Source organism: Python bivittatus, unplaced genomic scaffold, assembly GCF_059951505.1.
Source record: "Python bivittatus isolate LINGU-HERP-01145 unplaced genomic scaffold, Pbiv_v1 ctg000980_np1212, whole genome shotgun sequence".
NCBI lineage: Eukaryota > Metazoa > Chordata > Lepidosauria > Squamata > Pythonidae > Python > Python bivittatus.
The window spans coordinates 56,580,965-56,600,397 of record NW_028277125.1 but is presented as its reverse complement, the minus strand read 5'-3'; the positions used below and the strand labels follow the sequence as shown (position 1 = coordinate 56,600,397).

Below are 19,433 nucleotides of genomic sequence, written 5' to 3'. Positions count from 1 at the left end.
TTTAATCCTAAAAAATTAAACCTGGCGCAAATGCTGCAAACTTAAAAACTCATAAAGATAAGTCATAGAAATCATGTCAATTTGCAGAGATCATGCCTGGTTGCAGAGAAATTAGTACTGGATTTAAACACGTTCCGAGAATCTTAACTTTATTTTTTGCCTTTATTTTAAAGAAAAGGAAAAATGCATGTTTCTGGCTCTTATAATTGCAAAGATAGGTTTAAAAGTGTGTGGAAAATGCCTGCTGAAATCTGAGAAGCAAGACAGGAAAGCTGTTGGAGGAGGATTTCCAACAGTCAGAAAAAATCAGAGTCCTTTATACCTATTTGCAACAGTGGAATGCATTATGCCTTCTAAATGCTTTCCCATCATCTCCTAATGCTGCAATACCTGATATCCCACCAACTGTGCTCCACTGCTACTGAGATGCTGCAGTAGAATAGAACTAATTAAGCCATATTTATATTTGCTAGAATGCTTGCTTTGAACACATTTTAATGATGCACATGTTGCCAGAAATGGGTACGTTCAATTCCCTCAATATTGAATTGGTAAGAAACTACAATCACCATTTCTTACCAACTCCCTTTGCTATGATCATACATTTCTTGTCTAGCTATGAGAAGAGAAGAGAATGCAAAATTGGCTTGGCACAAAAATAAAAACAGCTGCGTTTGACTGTTGCCCCTATACAATCAGAAGGAAACATTAGAGGCCTTGCAATTGTGCTACCCTTGTTGAAAATACACTCATTGCTTCTAAAAAAAGAAATATGAAAATTCCCAAACAGCTCATCATCAAGTATTAAACCCAGGCTGTGTTTCCCTAACAGACTTGCCCCTTCTTTTCTCAACACCAGACGGAAATTTCTCTTATTGCAGTAACCGCCCACTCCTTACCTTCACCAATGACATTGTGTGGCAGGCAGACAAGTTGCTTGGCAGCACCCCCAGCACCATTCTAGAGCACTATAAAAGCCTGCATTGATTAAAATGCTTTTCCTCCAACTTGAGGAGAATGGACAATGTGTCTGGAACTGCTTGCACCGTCTTGAAGTAACAAATCCTGGATACAGAGTGGTCGGCTGATACATGAAGGGTGCCCAGTCTTTCATTTCCTGATCATTAGAGGTTTGTAGTAGTGCCAGCAGGGTACCTCACACAGTTATGACTTCCAAAGTTCAGAAGGGCCTTCATATTAGTACAATGTAATACTTTCCCCTCAGTGATATTGGAGAGGAGATATAAGACCACCCAATATTTGGAACACTTATTTTTTATTTATTTGATTTTCATCCCACCTTTATGTTTAGTCAGCTGTAGGCAACATAGATACGTAATGCTCCTGTTTCCTATTTTTTCCTACAACAACCCCCCTGTGAAGTGGGTTGAGCTGAGAAAGAGTGTCTGGCCCAAAGTCACTCTGCCATCTTTTCTTCCTAAAGGAGGATTCACAATTCCTGGGTTCCTGCCCAGCACTAGATCAAACTAGCTTCTGCCTTGTGTGTGCAAGCAAGTTGGCCTCTTTCACTGTTTACTTTATAGGGATATTCAAATTGTTTTCATCTCCCCTCAGCCAGGTCACTCTGTAGGTTATTACCAGACAATGAAGTTTTAATAGCATATAAAGTGACTCCTTGCAGTGTTGCAGCCTATAGAATTTGCCAGGAACTGATCAAGAACAAGAATTAGTGAATGAAACAGGGATGAATTCTAGTTTTAGTATGTCTTTTAATCTTATATGTTGTAATGCCATGTAATGCTTCCTTCTATAGCGTGGTCAGCTGTGGCATAATACTATATAGAGACACTATACATAGATATCCAGTTTTATTTTCTGTAGCAATCTTGCCTGACAATTTCATGTGATATGGTAAACGGTTGGAACTATAATGTTTTATAGTTTTGTGTTAGTAATGCTAACTTATATAATTTTGGATTGTTTATTACCTCTAGCCACATAGGCCTTTAGCTTTCACTTTTATTAATTTTTACCTCACTCTGTTTTACATGTTATATTTTTTTCCTACAAAACAGTTTTACAAGCTTAACAATGCTAACTACAATCAATATATAGATTGAAGTTTATAATGTGTGACAGTTTTGGGTTAGTAATGCTAACTCTAGTGATGCCTTATATTTTAAAAACTAGATTATTATTACTGGAATGGCTATAATTTCTATAATCTTATGCTGGTCTGTGTTCAGAATTAAGATTTGTTTAACTGATTGAATTCCAGAAATGTTATGGTCATGGTTTTGTTTACTGTCACTTACTGCTACAGAACAGCAACTTAAGTAATAGGTATGTGGAAACTACACTTTCTCTGCTGCAAAGAGCTCTCAGACTGGTGGTTAGCCATGATAGCTTCGTTAGGGTAAGCCTTCTTTCACCACTTATGTCTATAGTTCTCTTTACGGGGTTCTGCATGTTTTCTATTCTTCTAACCTTAAGTTGTGACTTAACAACTAGGGATGACCAACTTAAAATTATCCAATATTCCTCCAATGCACGATGCAGACATACACATATTTAAAACTGTTCTTCCCATCCAACAAATCTAGAAGGAAAGTATTATGAACTTCTCACTGGGCAAACCTCCTGCTACCAGTGGAACCAGCTTGATCAAGCAGGCTCTCGTGGCCTATTTTCTTTAAAGGGAGGAATAAATGCGAACGCACACAGATACGCACTCATTTCTCTGAGAGAATGGTAAGTTCTTGTGAATTTAAATCTCTTTCCCACTGAAACATATCCATCTATGCAGTATTCTCCTATCACCTTGCATAGTGTAACTATGCTTTCCCAACATCTTCCCAGAATATTATAAAGAAATATATACTAAGGACTTTAGTTATGGACTTTTTCCTATAGGAATTTGCTCTCTTTGTTCAAGAAAATACAACTGGGACCAGAGCTCTTTTGGGGTTCTGTTCTTCCTATGGAACAACCCATGGTCATAGCCAAATGGAAGAGTCTTTAATCAACACCTTCAGGATTCCTATTCATTGTCCTATAGCTTGCATTATTCTATACATCTGATATACAGTATATAGGAATCTGCCAGGACAGGAGGGATATCCAATGCCAAAGCTCATGAACATTTCCAGGTAGCAAGGTTACCACTGCTGATCCTGCTTGCAAGTTCTCTAGAATGGGCACAGAAGAATGCAGTCCACAATATCAAAGTAGTTGGGCAGTAAGATGAGATGTGTGAATTCTTGTTCTCCAGACTCCAGGAAACATCTCATATTTATTCTAACTATTGTGATATTATACATACTGTATGCTTGTTTTCAGTCATTTTCTGGCTTTTTTTCCTGGAGGGAAACTCAACATTAGGATGAGATTAAATGGACACATTTGTTTTGACACCTACAATTGATCCAAGTTTGGCAAATGATTAGCTTGCAGTGATTTCAGTGAGCATAGGCTGAGCATACAGATATTGGTACTTAATGTATCATTGTTTCATATTCAGCTTTCATGATAGAAACTGCACTAGCATTTAAAATAGTGCTGCCAGTTTTAAGTATTTTGTGGGCTGAGGCTGGAGTATAGAAAGTACAGCAACAATGATCCACAGGTTTTAGAGCATATATCCTGGGAAATCTGTATGCAGGGAAAAAACCAGAGTATCATCAAAACACCACTGTAACACTTGCACAACTTGACATCTGCTGCTGCAGCATCTGGACTGCAATGACAGAATACACCAGTGGGCATTGCTCTTCTATTTTGATAGCAAGAGCCCTTCGGGTCTATACCACCTTTTTTTAAAAGTACTGTAGCTTTTTAAAAAAAGTACTGAATTTCTGCATTTTAAAGGGGCTTCTGGTAGCTGTAGCTTCAGCTGACAGCAAGCCTAAAAAAAAAAGACATACCAAAAATAAACTGGGATAAATGCAAAAACAGGCATTTTAAATCATCCAATCCTTGGCAACATTAATGCATGGGAACAGATTGAACTTGCTGGTAGTTTTTTAAAAAATCCATAATTCTTGTTGTCCTTTAAGGGGCACAAATGATTCCTAAGGCCCTCATGATTAAGATGAAGGTAAAATAAAGGAAATACATTGGTCTATAGTTCTGGGATGAGGTCTATCAAGCCCATGACTGATTTGCTGGAAAATACATGTTTATGTAGTAAGCCTGCAGAGAATTGTTCCAAAGGCACTTCACATTTCAAATGTGAGTGAGAGATACCCCTGATGCTAAGAACTATATTTTTATCACACATCTTTTTTCAAGGACCAGTTGGAAAGTTGAAAAGGTCTTCACCTACAAGGTACTTGAGACAGGAGATCAGGTTCTATGTATAGGAAATATCTTTTACTTATTGACTTCCTTACCTATTGGGTGTATGTGTGTGTTTATTCAGAGAGAATTTATAATATCCAAAATGTCAATATTTTATGAGACTTAATTTTACTTAAAAATGAGATAATAAATACAAATTCAGGAAATCTGAAACCTGAAAAAGTTCTGATTCATTAATTTAACAAATGCAAAGAATGACTTTGCAAAGAAATGGAAACATTGAGTTAGAACTGAAATCTGATATAGTGTTTTCAGTGCTGAACAGCTGTGGAGACAAGAACTAGTGGGAGTTCTAAATCTTGCTGCTTTGGAGAAACGTGAGGGCAGAACTACCGAAAGGCACTTATCTTTTAGGGCAGGGTTCCTCAACCTCAGCATCTTTAAGATGGGTGGACTTCAACTCCCAGAATTCCCCAGCGAGCATGTGGAATTCTGGGAGTTGAAGTCCCCCCATCTTAAAGTTGCTGAGGTTGAGGAACCCTGTTTTAGGGAATCTTTATTTAGAACAAAAGCATATGTTTGGACTGTTCTGATTGTGCAATGAGGTGTATCTGTGTTTTTCATTAGTGCAGCCCAACATACTTTCTATTCCAAAAAAGCCATTTCTGAAGGCTATGTGATCTATCCAAGCAATGTTTAAAATGGATACAAGTGGGGAATCCTTGCTAGGGCGAATGGATGTTACTTCTGCTCATGCAACAGTCATTCTCTGTCCAAGCTATATAGTAAGTTTTATATTATTTTATATAGCTTATTTTTCCTCTAGCTTTTCATCATTTTTATGTTTGCAGTATTATGGTGCAAGTTACATAAAGGTGGATATTTATTTATTTAAATGCTTGATTGGATGCCATCTTTCAAAATTCCCTACTCCTTCCCAGAAAGAATACTTATTCCTGAATCCAGGTAACCTAAGTCTGCCAAGTTGAAAGGAAAGAAATCTTTAATATAAATAAATGATACAAATAAGGACAGACCACACGCATGTTCCCTTTGGACAGAAAATAAGGTTATATTAAAAGCATAGATCCAAATTAAACTAGGGTAGACAGATTTAGATGCAACTTGACCTATGCTATTATGTATCATTTTACACATTCTTCTCATTCTAACTCTACTCCAAAATTGGAGATTCTATCATCTATACAGCTAAGGTGAATTTGAGTACAAATTGGTAACAAACCCAAGATAAAAGCGATTCTATATTTAATGGAAGAATATATCCCAAACTGCCTGGAATTATTTAGAGTCTCTTTGTCTAAAATATTTAGGTAACTAGTCTGTCATAACTAATAACTAATTCCTTGGACAACATCACAACAATCCAGATCCAAAGATAATTTTTCCAATTTCTTTCTATTTTGGGAACACAAAACATTATTCCGAATTCCCTCTGAGAGTCCCGTGTGAGTGCAGGGTCTTTTGTAGCAAAAATGGTATCACTACACCCAAGAGTGATGTATCACCAGACTTGGGGTAAGCCTAAGGTTTTCAGGAATACATCATTTGTTAAGATAGGAAGAAGTAAACAAGGGAAAATGAACTGTGCCTCTTTACTACTGCAGAGCAGGAGGAAAAGAAAGGTGCATGGATGAAAATCCAATCAGACTGTTATTTAAGCAGAGCTCAGTACATAGTTTCAATTCAACCTTCTCCCTCCCTGGTAAAATGTTGAACATTGGCCAACCCATCCTTCCTTTCTGTTTTCTCTTCCCTATTCTGTCACTTTCATCCAAGCTCTTCAGTTTCTAGAAAAAAGACAGTTGAGAGCTAGGTGGCATCATGCCTGAGACCCTTTGAAAGTATAAATTGGGTTGGCTGTCAACTGGCTGTATCCATTCATTCAAAATTCACCCAGTCCTGAGCAGCCTGTCTGCCTCAGAAAGGAGGGCTTGTCACAAGCATGGTCAATTTGTGCTTCAATTTCTCAATTTCACAAGCAAATTTATAGCTTTTTTTATGGTGCTGAGTTAAAAATCCAAATGTAGTTGCCTCTATATAAATACAGTAAGGACATGCACTAATCCACCTAGCTTTAAAAGGATGAAAGCTGTTTCCCATCAAACACTATTCTGTGGACTCTTTAAAAAGGACTTATCTACTGTTTTGTTTGAACCAATAAACATTGTATCTGCTGCCATTAAATTTTAGGCTAAGAGGCATAGCTAGAACCTTAATCATTGCAAGTAGACAGCAAGAGTTAATTTTTTGTACTGATAAAGTTTAAGTACAAAAGATCATCCTGGTATTCAGTTCACAAAGAAACTTAAGCTGAACGCTCATTATTCCTTGCAGAACCCCCACCATATAAACATAGCCAGAATCCAAAAAGCTACTTTAGCAATGTTAAGGCTCAAGCACGCCTGGTGAGATTTTCACTTTTTATTTTCTTTGAAATACACGTCTTTATGTCATAATGCAAACTGGTTTTGAAAGAAGTCTCAGCAATATGGAGTGAAGGATTGCTGTTGAGGTTAAATTCTCCTCACTTGCAAGGAGAATTGTTTGCCTTACTTATCCAGTCTTAGTATCTGGTTTGAATCTAATAAGCAAATGCCATTTTCCTTTAGTCCTAAGCCAATTCAGCCAATGAACTAAATCTTGCTGTACAATCTCTTGGGTCACAGTTATTGTGAGGACTTATTCATAATACACTGTTAGAAAGACCCCTACAAAAAAAGAGGACAAAGTTATCAATTCCCTACAATTGATCAATTATGTGACATCAAGTTATTACTGAATCCTAGCAATCACAAAGAAAGATTTCTCCATGACGATCTGTCCCTAATCTGGTCTTTCAGGTCTTCCAATCGTGCACTCATAGCCACTGTAATTGAGTCTATCCACTTTGCTGCTAGTTGTCCTCTTCTATTCCCCAAAATAATATCTCATTATTACAAATAGTGAGAATGATGATAACATTATTACATAATCATGCACATAGTTTTCCTTGTGAAACGCTTTGGAAATGAAAGTTGGATTTTGAAGAAGCAGGATTGAAAAAGTATTGATGCCTATGAACTTTGATGTTGGAGAAGAAAACCATGGATAGTAAAAAACAGCAACAAATAGTTCACAGAATAAATCATTCCAGAGTTCTCACTCAAGGCACAAATTATCAGCCTCAAATTATCATATTTTGGACACATGATATGAAGCTCTGGCTCTCTTGAAAAATCTATAATGCTGGCAAAGATGGAAGAAAAGAGGACAACCAGAAGCAAGATAGATGAACTTGATTATAGAAATGATGGGTACACCACAGAGAGATCCAAAGGGCCAGAGTAGGGATAGTTCATCCTGGAGAAGGTTTATCTGTGTGCTTGCTAAGAGTCAACACTGACTTAATGGCATGTCAATTACATCAGTCAATTACATAAGTTAAGTATGTGTTCCCAATCTCCCAAGAAAACATGGGAGAATAATTTAGTTCATTTTGGTATTGGGTTGAATCCCAGAAAATTGGCCTATACAATTTGATACCTTTTACAAAATATTAATAAGAAATGTGATTCAGGCAGCAAAGGAGAAAAAAGCCCTCAGCACTTTCTTTCATCTTGGTCAGTGGCCAACGAGGAGAAAAATCACTGAATATTTTATGGCATTCCTGAGGAGCAATAGGACTGACATCCTGTTTAATGGTATCTGGAAATATCCCTGATCCAGCACTACTAAAGAGAGGCAAACAGTCTTGGAGGAGGAGGGGGGGGGGGAAATCCCTTCATTACAATCTCATAATTGCCATCACATCTCTTATACTCATAGAATCAACTAACTTATAGCCTCAAGTAGCTTCTAATCTAGTCTATTTCAATTTGTTTTATCTCTATGGAAGAAAAAGTGGAATAATGGTGAAATGAAGAAAGATCATGACTGCACAACATGGAGAAGGAGAAGTGGAAGACCAGCTAAAGATTAATTGTATCTGTGTAGAAGAACAGGGAGTTGTAGTTCTAAAATATGGCTTCCACATCTCTGAAAACTAATCATCTCTACATAGAGCATAACTGCATTTGAAATTATCTCACCTTACAATTAAATGGTACATCTTCCTTATAGTCAGGGGATCTGCAGGGTCCATTTTTTTCAGTAAATTTATGCTGTAGGTGTGTGATGCAAAATATTCCCTTTGGGATAGAAGCGTATATGTGCATAAAACTATGTGGGCATGAGGAAGAGAGAGGCACACCGAAAAAGACATTCTATTTTACATAAGCTTAAGAAACGGCTTTGGGTCAGAATAGATAGTAATTATGCCATTGTGGGACATACCACCAGTACTGTACTGGTGCAGAAAGCAAATTCAAAAAGCAGCTTCCATGAACATCTGCATTTAAATACATCTCATCAATGTTCAATTTTTTTTCATAATACTGAAGTCTATTAGCTACTTGTAGAGTTAATTATTTGCCAGAGGTTGTATATTAAATTGCAAACACTTCCAGTTAGCTCCACAAAAAAAGAAAGGGCTTTTCTTTCTTCCTTTCTTTCACTTGCATAATTCAAAACTGTCTAGACCTGGTATGGTACAGCTGCAGCCTAGAGCGTGGTTTTATGCCTGAGTTATAATACAGGATTTTATAATGGAAACTCTGACAAATCTTCAAAAAAGTCCCTAGAGTGAATACAGTTTTGATGCATATGACTCTGGTCTAATTAATTAAAATATAGATGCAATCAAGATCTGACGACAAAATTCTTTTCAATTGCTATTTAAGTCTTGCCAATTTAATTTCTCTTGCTTGTCAACTGTGTCTCTTAAGAGCAAGTGAAAATCATTTCCCATCTTTACTTGTACAATGTAACTGTTTGGATTTAGACAAGCTTTGTTTTGCATATCCAACTTTTTGTATCTTTTGTATCTTCTCCTTCTTTCAGAATTTTACTCAGGATGGAAATTTTCCAAGAAAGTATTGCAAATATCATTTCTGTATCTTACAGTGAAATATGCTTTAGTGTTTCCCGCAAAATCCCGTAAAAAAAAGGTTTTCTACAAACATAAGATGGAATGTTTCCTTTTTTAATGCCACTAGAAAGAAGAATTCCATATACACTTACAGTACACAAATTTGTTCATACAAATAGTTGCACCAGAATGTTTATGTGAAGTTTTTTGTAGATTTTGGAACACAACAGGAAGAAGAATGAGTGCATTTCTTTCCTAGACCTGCTCAGCAAAAGCAAAGAAGAAAATAAGCTATTTTAAGCCCTTTAACAATTCAATTATTTCATTATTTAACATTTCTATTATTTTTAGCTTTCCATATATATTCTCAGGGAGGAGGAAAACAAATACATACCAATAAATCTATCTGAGGACCCTGATCAGTTGAAAACAAATACAGAAGCCAATAAAACCAACTAAGTACATTCATCATAAAATATTGTCTAAATAAACATCTCTTTAAAAACTGGCTTAAAATGGCCAATGGTTCCCATCTACTGAACCTCAGGAAGCAATAAGTTGTATAATTTGGGGACCATCATTAAAACAGCCCTCCTCAATGTGTTACCAATTTGATAAAAAGGTACCGGTATGAAAACAAGTAATTATCCCACAGCAAGACTACAAAGGGAATAAAAATAAAACACAGGTTTCCAAAACAGTCTAGTAATCAATTTTGCTCCAGTAATGTATATTCAGCTATATATCTTGGGTCTACTACACCAAATGGATCTGGCTACTACATTCTGGATTAATTACAAGTAATAAATCACTTTCGTGTGCAGCTTTAATTATTGTGTGTCTTATTAGTGTCTTGTTAGAAACAACTGAGTGTAAATTTTCACAAAATAGCAGGTGACAATCAGATAGCACATCATCCCAAAATCAAGCTGCAAAGTATTCTGGGTAGAGCTTGTCAGTGCAGGATCAGAAATATAAAGCACTGGCATTTTCTTGCAATCACCTTGTCTTGAATTGCCACCACTTATACCAAATGTTTACAAGCAGATAAAGCATTAGATGCTAGACTAACTGTACTATCCAAAAAAAGATAATATCTATAGCTCAGGTTGAACTGTAGAGTTCTTGGTGCTCTCAGAGAAGAAATAGAAGAACGTTACGAACACAGCTCTGAAGCAGCCAATTGTCAGAAGCATGAAAGGGAAGAGTGAGAACAAAATACTGTAGCACCACCACTACCGACTAAAGAAAAAGGTTGAATCTATACTAAATTAGTTGAACTTGATCCCAATAAAATCCCAATGAACTTTAGTTCCTACTGAAATTGGTGGGGAATCATAACTACCTCCATCTGGATTCAGCTCTTTGTAAATAAACCATTTACACTGTATAGCAATGGTGTCCTCTTAATAGCAGGACTGGATCAAGATGTGAAGAAAGGAATAAGGAGGGTCAAAATTCTGTGTGCCTGCCATTATAGCTCCAATCCAGGTTGCACTGGAAAGAATGTGGTGCTGACAAAAATTGAACTGTGTCTACTATTTAAATAAATAGTAATTAATAACTAGTAATTATTAATTGCTTGAATGTGTCATATATAATTTGGCTTGAATAAGAAGTGTTTCCTGATTGATTTATGTATATATAGTTGTACATAAAAGTTTAGGCACTCCTGGTCAAATGGTGAATTCAGTGAAATTGACACAACCTCTACTAGATACAAAATTAAACAATGTTCTGCAACTTTGAATATATACTTATTATTTATGTGCAGTTGGTTATAGATTAAAAATAAGAAAATGGTGAAAATAGCAAGTGCAACAATTTGGACATCCTTTCTATCAGTGCTTTGTAATACCACCTTTGGCATAATTAACATAATTTCAAACATTACCTACAGTCAGCTAAGATTTTTTATTCTTACTTTTGGAATTGTTCACATTCTTCCTTGCAGACCTCTTCTAGTTCAGAAATGTTGGTAGGCTTCTTTGCATGAGTGTTTGAGATATCCCCACAGTTCTTCAATAACATTCAGTTCTGGGGGCCGTGAAAACCATCCCAATTCAGGTAGAACTCACAGATCATTGATAATGATTTGAAAAAACGTTTCACTGACTCTGGAATAGTTATCTATAGGTCCACAATATGGCACTGTTTATACAATGATCTTATGGGAGAGTTGTCAGATGCAAATCTTTTCTCTGACCTCATCATGAAAGTCATTGTCTGAAGTATGCAAAATCTTCCTTGATATGCCTGGAATGTTTTCGAATAAAGTGTTTTGGACATATGAAACAAAAATGGAACTCTTTGGCAACTTTGGGGTAAAAAAAGATTGGAGGAAAAAAAAAAGAACAACCCACCAACCATTAACCATGGGGGTGACTCTGTTATGCTTTGAGGTTTTGTGACAGCCCCTGGAACAGGAAATGTTGAGCAGGTTGAAAGAATGGATTCAACTAAATATCAATATTATTCTAGAAGCGAATGTCCATAGCCAGTGAAGAAACTGAAGCTGCAAAGATATTGAATATTTCAGCAAAACAATGTTCCGAGACATACCAAGACAAAGTTTTTGGAATGGCCTTTACAATCCCCAGACTTCAATAGGACTGAAGCTCTATGGAAACATCTCAAACAAGAGTGGAGGAAAATTCCCAAAGCAAGAACAGATTCTCAACAGGCTAGAGGAAATGTTTGGAAGTTGTTACTTTTGCCAAAGAGCAGTTACAAAACTATTAATTGAAAGAACATCTGAAAATTTTCATCGTAATATACAATTTGACCATGGGTGTCTACATTTTTGCATACAACTATATATATTTGTCTCTGCGTATATACCCACAGGTTACACAGGCATATACCAGTAGACGACTTTCCAGAATCATCCATCCATATGAGTGTGCTGCCGTGGGACTGCCTAGGTATCTCAAATGCAATGCCAACACTATGGCCACCGTGCTTATTAGCCTGCTTGGAAGCACCCACCAAGACCTGCAACTCCCCACTACTTTATTCCCCCTCCATGTGAAGGGCTGAATTGGGAAGTAAGCTGAGCTGCTGAAAAATGACTGGAGGGGAACAAGTCCCTCATAGCGTTTAAGATTTCTCCCTGCTTTTTTTGGAGGGGGCAAAGCAAATTTACAGTGTAATTCAGTTTCACTGAAGGGGGAAAATGCTGTATCACCTATAAAATGGAGTATCCTTTCCTTATTAAAGTCAATGTGGATCAATGTAGATCCTTCTGCCTTACTGGGCTTTTTCCGAAAGGAAAAAACAAAACAATGCAGTGTTTGTCTCACAATATGGGGGAAAGGCTGTATATATTTCTCCCTTTGTAACTTTCTCTCCATGAATATGTTTCTCTCTGTGTACGCAACTGTGGTGACTGTTCTTTTTTCCTGATTTTTCTCTGGTTGTGTTATAAATCTACATATGAGAAACAGAAAGAGAAAGACTGTGAAAGATAAGACACAGAGGATTTGATCAGGAAATATTTTTCCTCGGCAGCCATTTTATGACCAACAATGCCTCTGCAGCAGCTAATTTGTGGTCATGTCTGCAAAGCTATCTAAAATTCAATTTTGCCAGGCCAGTTTGCTTTCTGGTCTGGTGATGGTACCAGGTTGGTCCATAATAAAAAAGCCACCATCCATGATTTTGACTGTGAATTAGATAATTGATCTGGTGTGCATTACTGAAGTATGGATGGATGGTTTGATTTCACTCAGTTCTATCAGCACTAATTCAGACTGCAAGAGTAAGTGGAGCAGTCACTGTCCTTTATAGAGTCCATCATCCTTGTAGGAAACCCATTTGCTCATGTGATGGATTGTATGTATTTGGGAACGAGCCAGAGACAGAATGAATTGTTTGTGTGTCACTCACCGTATTTCCCAGTGGTCCCCCAGCCAAGTTGACTGGGCTGCCTCTGAATTGAAGCTAGATACCCTCAGACTGGCAGTCTTGGAAGACTTCCAATATTTACAGTCAGGCCTCTTTGACAAAGTTGGCTTGGGACTTCATGGCCATCATAACAACTATAGGGCTCTCTCAATTCATCACCAGCACAGACATGTAGCTGGTGATACTTGGACTTATTTTTCCTACTGGGTGGAGGAAAGGCAATTGGGTTGTGGGGGAGCATTATTACCTGCTGTCTCATGAGATTTGGATTATTGTGGCTGACCCCTCTCTGCTAGAGTTAGGACCTATTGAAACATTATCTTTCTCTTCCACTATGTGCTCAAAATACTGTCCATTAAAATTGTTCTGTGTAGTAAAATATTTCTGGGCAAGTGTCTAAGAATAACAGCTCCAGAATACTTTATCACCTGCTGTGATGAATTTCTAAGTACTTTGGGAGAAAGTTGCAGATATCCAAATAGAACATGATGCTGGAGACAGCACTTGGATCTGTCCAGTCCCTCACCTGTAAACCTGGAGAAATGAATTGGTAGAATGAGCTTAGGGAATTCCTGCCTGCTTTAAAAGAGATTGTGCTGTAGCCCCTCCTAAAAAAGATATCCATGCTCCCAGAGATATTTGGAAGTTACTGTCCTGTTGCAAATACACCCTTTACTTGAATAATATGTCCAACCAGGTTCATGAGTTTTTGGAGGACACAGATTATCTAGACCCATTTCAGTCAAGTTTCAGCCAGGGTTTGGCACCAAAACTCAGACTTGGTTGACTTAACTGATGACTGCTCTGGGGAAAATATTGGGAAGGGGGAGGAGTGTGCAACTCTTGATCCTCTAGATCTCTCAACAGCTTCTAATATCATCAATTATATCATCCTACTGGAGATGTACTGTCCTTCAGGGTTCACCTCCTAACCTTCAGGTGGTCTCAGAGAGATTTTGCACATGATTTAGGGAAAATGCCTACTCTGTCTCAGCACTCCAGCTCTGGAATCCCCTTCACCTGGAAACCCAGGCTGGCATCAACATAATGTGCTTTTTAGTACAAACTGAAGGTTATTTTACTCTTGCATTTAGAACTTAAACGTTACCACTTAGCTTTGAACTATCTGTTCTTATGCCACAGTTATTGCTGCTCTAATATTTCCAGGTATTATTTACTGTATTTCACTTCATTGTCTTATGTTATATATCTTATGTACTGTGCTCTATCCTAAGATTCTTAGGATAGTGTGCAATGTGTACATATTTTAATTTAAAATTTGCACTTAGAGGCAGTAAGAGGTTGGGGATTCTTGATGTAAGAGATAGGTATGATCATTCTTATACATCAGTAAGCAGTGAATCAGTTTTAGCCATTTCTATAGTTCTAATTGGATCTTCTTATACTCATCCATTTTTCTAAAAGGTAAGGGCCTTGCAGATTACAACTTCTGGGACAGACTGTTTCAAAAATTCAGGGCTGAGTAATTGACCATGCCTGTAAAGTTCCAGCAACAACAAAATAGGAAATATAATAAACTTCAATATATTTCTTTCCAATCATGAGTTACTGGATTCAGGTATGGTGTAAAGCCAGAGCTTGTATTAAGGACAGGAAGGTCTGGTGTGATATGGTTCATGGGGTCATGAAGAGTCGGACACGACTTAACAACTGAACAACAACAACAACTGTACATTATTCTAGCAAGCATCATGCTATGATAGCATGAAGGAAAAAAAAAAGGTGGAGGCATAATGAGAATTGTTCCAGCTAGTACTGAGCTAACCCCAGTCAATGGAAAGTTTCACTGGCATTTGGGAACTATTGCTTTGGGCAGTTGCCTAACTACTGTCCCAGTCCAGCATCTAATACTGTCATCAAGAAGAAAGGAATATGCAGCCAGAAAAGCCAGTGTGCACGGAATAGTACATTTCTTCCAATACATGTTGCTATCTCTATGGCTTTCTTTTGCTTTTGACTAATCCCATTTCCCAAGTGTTAGAAAAAGGTAGACTAAGCAATGCCTGCCCACCATTTTTATGTCCTTCATCTTGGTGAAAGCTGGTCTGCTTGAGTACGCCATTTCATCTTGGACAACTGCCTTTTAATTCTCTTTGCTTATCTAAAGTTCAAGGAAGAAAAAGATTAAGTGTGCTGAAATTGCTGAGCCTTCTCAAGACAAACAATGCTTCATTGTCTCCTGTTTCAGGGGCTCATTCAAGGATATAAACAACATTACCAATAATGTAAAATAATCTAAAAGCAGAAACTACTCAGCCGTTATATTGTACAGCTGTTGCCAGCAGCAACCAAAATGATTGCACTGAAAACATTGCTTATTAAAATTCCGACTTTGATCTTTCTCAAAATAGTCACTCTTTTAGTTGAACTTAGCATTTGAGTACATTTAGAGACCAGTTACAATAACCTGTGAGCCTCCAATATGCACAGATGGTCATGATCAGCAAGCAGAAGGAATTAGAACTCTGTTTCTATCAAGGGTAGTTATACTGTATTTGCATTCAATATAAGTTTAGAAATGGGCAAGATAGAATGAATGGGATAAGAGGAGTTGTCTTTCCATCTCAGATACATAGTTGGTTTTGAAATTGTTGTTATGAAAAACACCTCTTTAAAGAAGTAATTAAAGAAATACTGCATTTGGGGAGAGGAAAGTCAAAGTAGCTAGTGATAAAAAGAACCACATCAAACTTTGTGAGGCTATCAATTTTCCAACAGCTCACTGTACAACCCCTCCCCCCTCAAAAAACACACACACAATCTCATCCATCGAGGAATAAAATGGAAATAACAGTTTTAGAGAAATAATAGCAGGGCAGTTTTGTCCATTAATGAGAAAACATCTAAATGAAAATGTGGATGTTGGATTTTGACAATACTCAGAATTTTCTATAATAAAGGATCCTAAACAAATGCTTTATTATACATCACCTATCCCTAACTTCCAAAGAAATTCAGTTGGGTGGTGGAAAGATCAGGAAAGGTGGCATGTGGATAACTAATGGAATACTCCACACCCTGGCTCCATAAGCAGCTTATCTCCATACATTAAGATATTCATGATGAAGCCTCTTGAAAATCTCTCCCTTCATATTGCATGGGGTGGACAGCTGCTGGAAAGAGGAACTACTTAGTGGTGGCACTAATTTGCACCATGATCTTCCCAGAAAGATTTGCCAGGTACCCACTTTACTGTCTTTTGGGTGTCAAATGCATTTTATTTCCTTGAGCTTTTTAGCCTGCCCTGCTGATTGCTTTATCCTGCTTTTTAAACTCTATATTATTGATTTTAAAATGTCATCTCATTTTTGCTTTTACATTTGAATCCTTTACTTTCTTCCAAGCCAAAGCAGGCAGCATGATTGAACTGATTATACTCACAATAACAAGCAGAATGCTAGTTTAAATATACAATATAGGCATCTAAAACTGACAACACTTCAAGGTACTCTTTAAAATCATTTGCACCTGTTATGAGGAATGTTCTTGCTATTTGGCACATAAAGTATCATGGATTTGCTCAGAGTTGGACTCTGGACAGGTCCAATTCAGGTTCATGGGGAACAGCCTTAGTTATCTGGAGCAAATTTGGCCCTGTGACTCCTGAGGAAGTGGACAGAGTTTTTCAGTCTGTTAGCTCAGCCACCAGTTTGTTAGATCCAGGTCCCTTCTGGATGGTTAAAGCCAATTAGGAGGTGACCTGTAATTGGGTCCATGTTGTAGTGTCAGTTTTTTTGAGGGGGGTGAGGTGCACCCTCTCCTCAAGAAGGCATTGCTGGACAATTATCATCCAATCTGCAACATTCCCTTTTTAGGGAAGGGAGTGGAGAGGGTGGTTGGAGTTCAGCTCTAGTGGACCCTGGAGGAAGCAGATTATCCATTTCAGTCGGGTTTCAGGCCAGGGCTCAGTACAGAGACAGCATTGGTCACACTTGTTGATAACCTGTGGTGGAGCTGGGATGGGGGTGGTGTGTCCATCCTTGTGCTCCTTTATCTCTTAGTGGCTTTCAGTACCATTGACAATGATATCCTTTTGACTGCCTTTCAAGTTGGGGCTAGGAAGCACTGTTTTATTGTGGTTCTCCTCCTTTCTCTTTGGCCAATTTCAGTTGATGTTGATAGGTGTGGAGAGATCACACTCACCACACCTCACTATTGGTGTGTGTGTGTGTGTGTGTGCAGGATTTGACACTTTCTTTTCTTTAACATCTATGTGAAACTGCTGAGTGATGTCATCTGCTAGTTTGGGGTTAGGTATCACCAATTTGCGATGACATCCAGCTGTATATCTCGACCCTTGACCAGCTGAGTGATGCAAGCCCTGACCTAGTGCCTGGAGACTGCAGGTTTGGATGGGGGGAACACACTCAAGCTCAATCCTGACAAGACCAAGTGGCTTCATTTGTTTAGACCCTCCATATCTGAAGGCATTCCATTGTTGACTCTCAGTGGGGTTGTACTTCCCCATTGAGGCTTGTGCACAATCTGAGAGTCCATAAGTTGTGGCCAAGAGGGCCTTTGCACAGGTACGTTTCATGCATCAGTTGCACCCTTTCCTGGACCATGAGTCCCTTCAGTCACTCATGCCCTAGTCACCTCACAATTGGATTACTGTAATGTACTCTACAGGGGGCTGTCCTTGGAGATCATCTGGAAGTTGTAGCTGGTCCAGAATGCGGCAGTGTGGGCAGTAATGGAAGCACTGCGTTATGTGGGTGTGACCTCATTGCTTTGAGTGCTGCACTGTTTGCCAGTTAGCTTCCAGGTACAATTCAAAGTGTTCGCAATCACTTTTAAAGCCCTTCATAGCAGGGGTCTGGCTACCTGAGGGACTGCTTATCTCCAGTTGTCTCTATTTGCCTGGGTAAGTAGGTCCCATCAATTAAAGAATGTCTTGCAGGACCAGGAGGCACGCCTTCTTTGTTGCAGTCCCTGCTCTCTGGAATGATTTCCCACCAGAGATCTGTGTGGCTCCCACCCTGATTATGTGCCATCAAGTAGTTTTCAACTCCTAACAAAGAAATCATAGATTTTGTCCAAGACAATTTATCCCTAACCTGTTCTTTCATGTCTCCCAATGGTTCACTCATCACCTCTGTAACTGAGACCATCCACCTTGCTGCTGGTCATCCTCTTCTTCTCTTTCCTTCTACTTATCCCAGAATTAGAGCCTTTTCTAGAGAGCTGGGTCTTCACATAATGTGTCTGAAGTATAATTTGAGCCTGGTCATTTGTGCCTTAAGTGATAACTCTGGGTTGATTTGTTCAATGATCCACCTGTTTGTTTTCTTGGCCGTCCATGGTATTCTCAGGAGTCTTCTCCAACACCAAAGTTCAGAAGCATCAATACTCCTCCTATCCTGCTTCTTTAAAGTCCAACTTTCGCTTCCATAGAATGTCATGGGGAATATCATGGCTTGTACAATTCTGATCTTTGTAGGTAGAGACACATCACAGCATTTGTATATCTTTTCCAAGGCCTTCCTGGCTGTTCTACCAAGTGCTAGTCTGCGGCATATTTCTTGACTGCTTGTTACTTTACTGTTGGTGGTTGATCGTAAAAGGCAGAAGCTATCTACCACCTTGATATCTTCATTGTCAATTCTACAGCTGGCTGGTCTACCTGTTGTCATTAATTTGGTTTTTATATTTAATTTTAGTCCCATTTTTTCACTGTGCTCTTTGACTTTAAGTACTAGGGCTTGCAGATCCTTTGCATTTTCAGCTATCAAGGTAGTGTCATCAACATAGTGCAGGTTATTGACGTTCCTTCCTCCAGTCTTAAAACCACACTCATCTTCTTTCAATCCAACTTCCCTTAATATATATTCCACATATAGGTTGAATAAATAAGGGGAAAGTATGCAGCTTTGTCACACTCCTTTGCCAATCTGGAGCCAGTCTATTTCACCATCTCCTGACTGTTCTATGCCTTCCTGACCTGTATATAAGTTTCTCATGAGGACAATAAGGTGTTTTGGAATTCCCATTTTTCTGAGCACATTCCACAACTTGACATGATTGACACAATCAAAGGCTTTTCTATAATTGATGAAGCACATATTGACTTCTTTTTGGTATTCTTTGGCTTTTTCAATTATCCAGTGTGCATTGGCAATAATGTCTCATGTTCCTCGGCCTTTTCTAAAACCAGCTTGAACATCTGGCATCCCTTTTTCCATGTAGGGCTCTAATCTGAGTTGGATGATCCTAAGCATTGCTGGAAAGTGAAATTAAGGATATTGCACAATAGTTTGCACACTCTGTTAAGTCTCCTTTT

General features: G+C 38.2%; 1 protein-coding gene across 3 annotated transcripts in view; it reads right to left on the bottom strand.

The window, feature by feature from the left end:
* Positions 1–19,433, bottom strand: part of GRK5 (G protein-coupled receptor kinase 5) — a 172,500-nt gene that overhangs the window by 78,004 nt on the left and 75,063 nt on the right. The gene's annotated exons all lie outside the window — the stretch shown is intronic.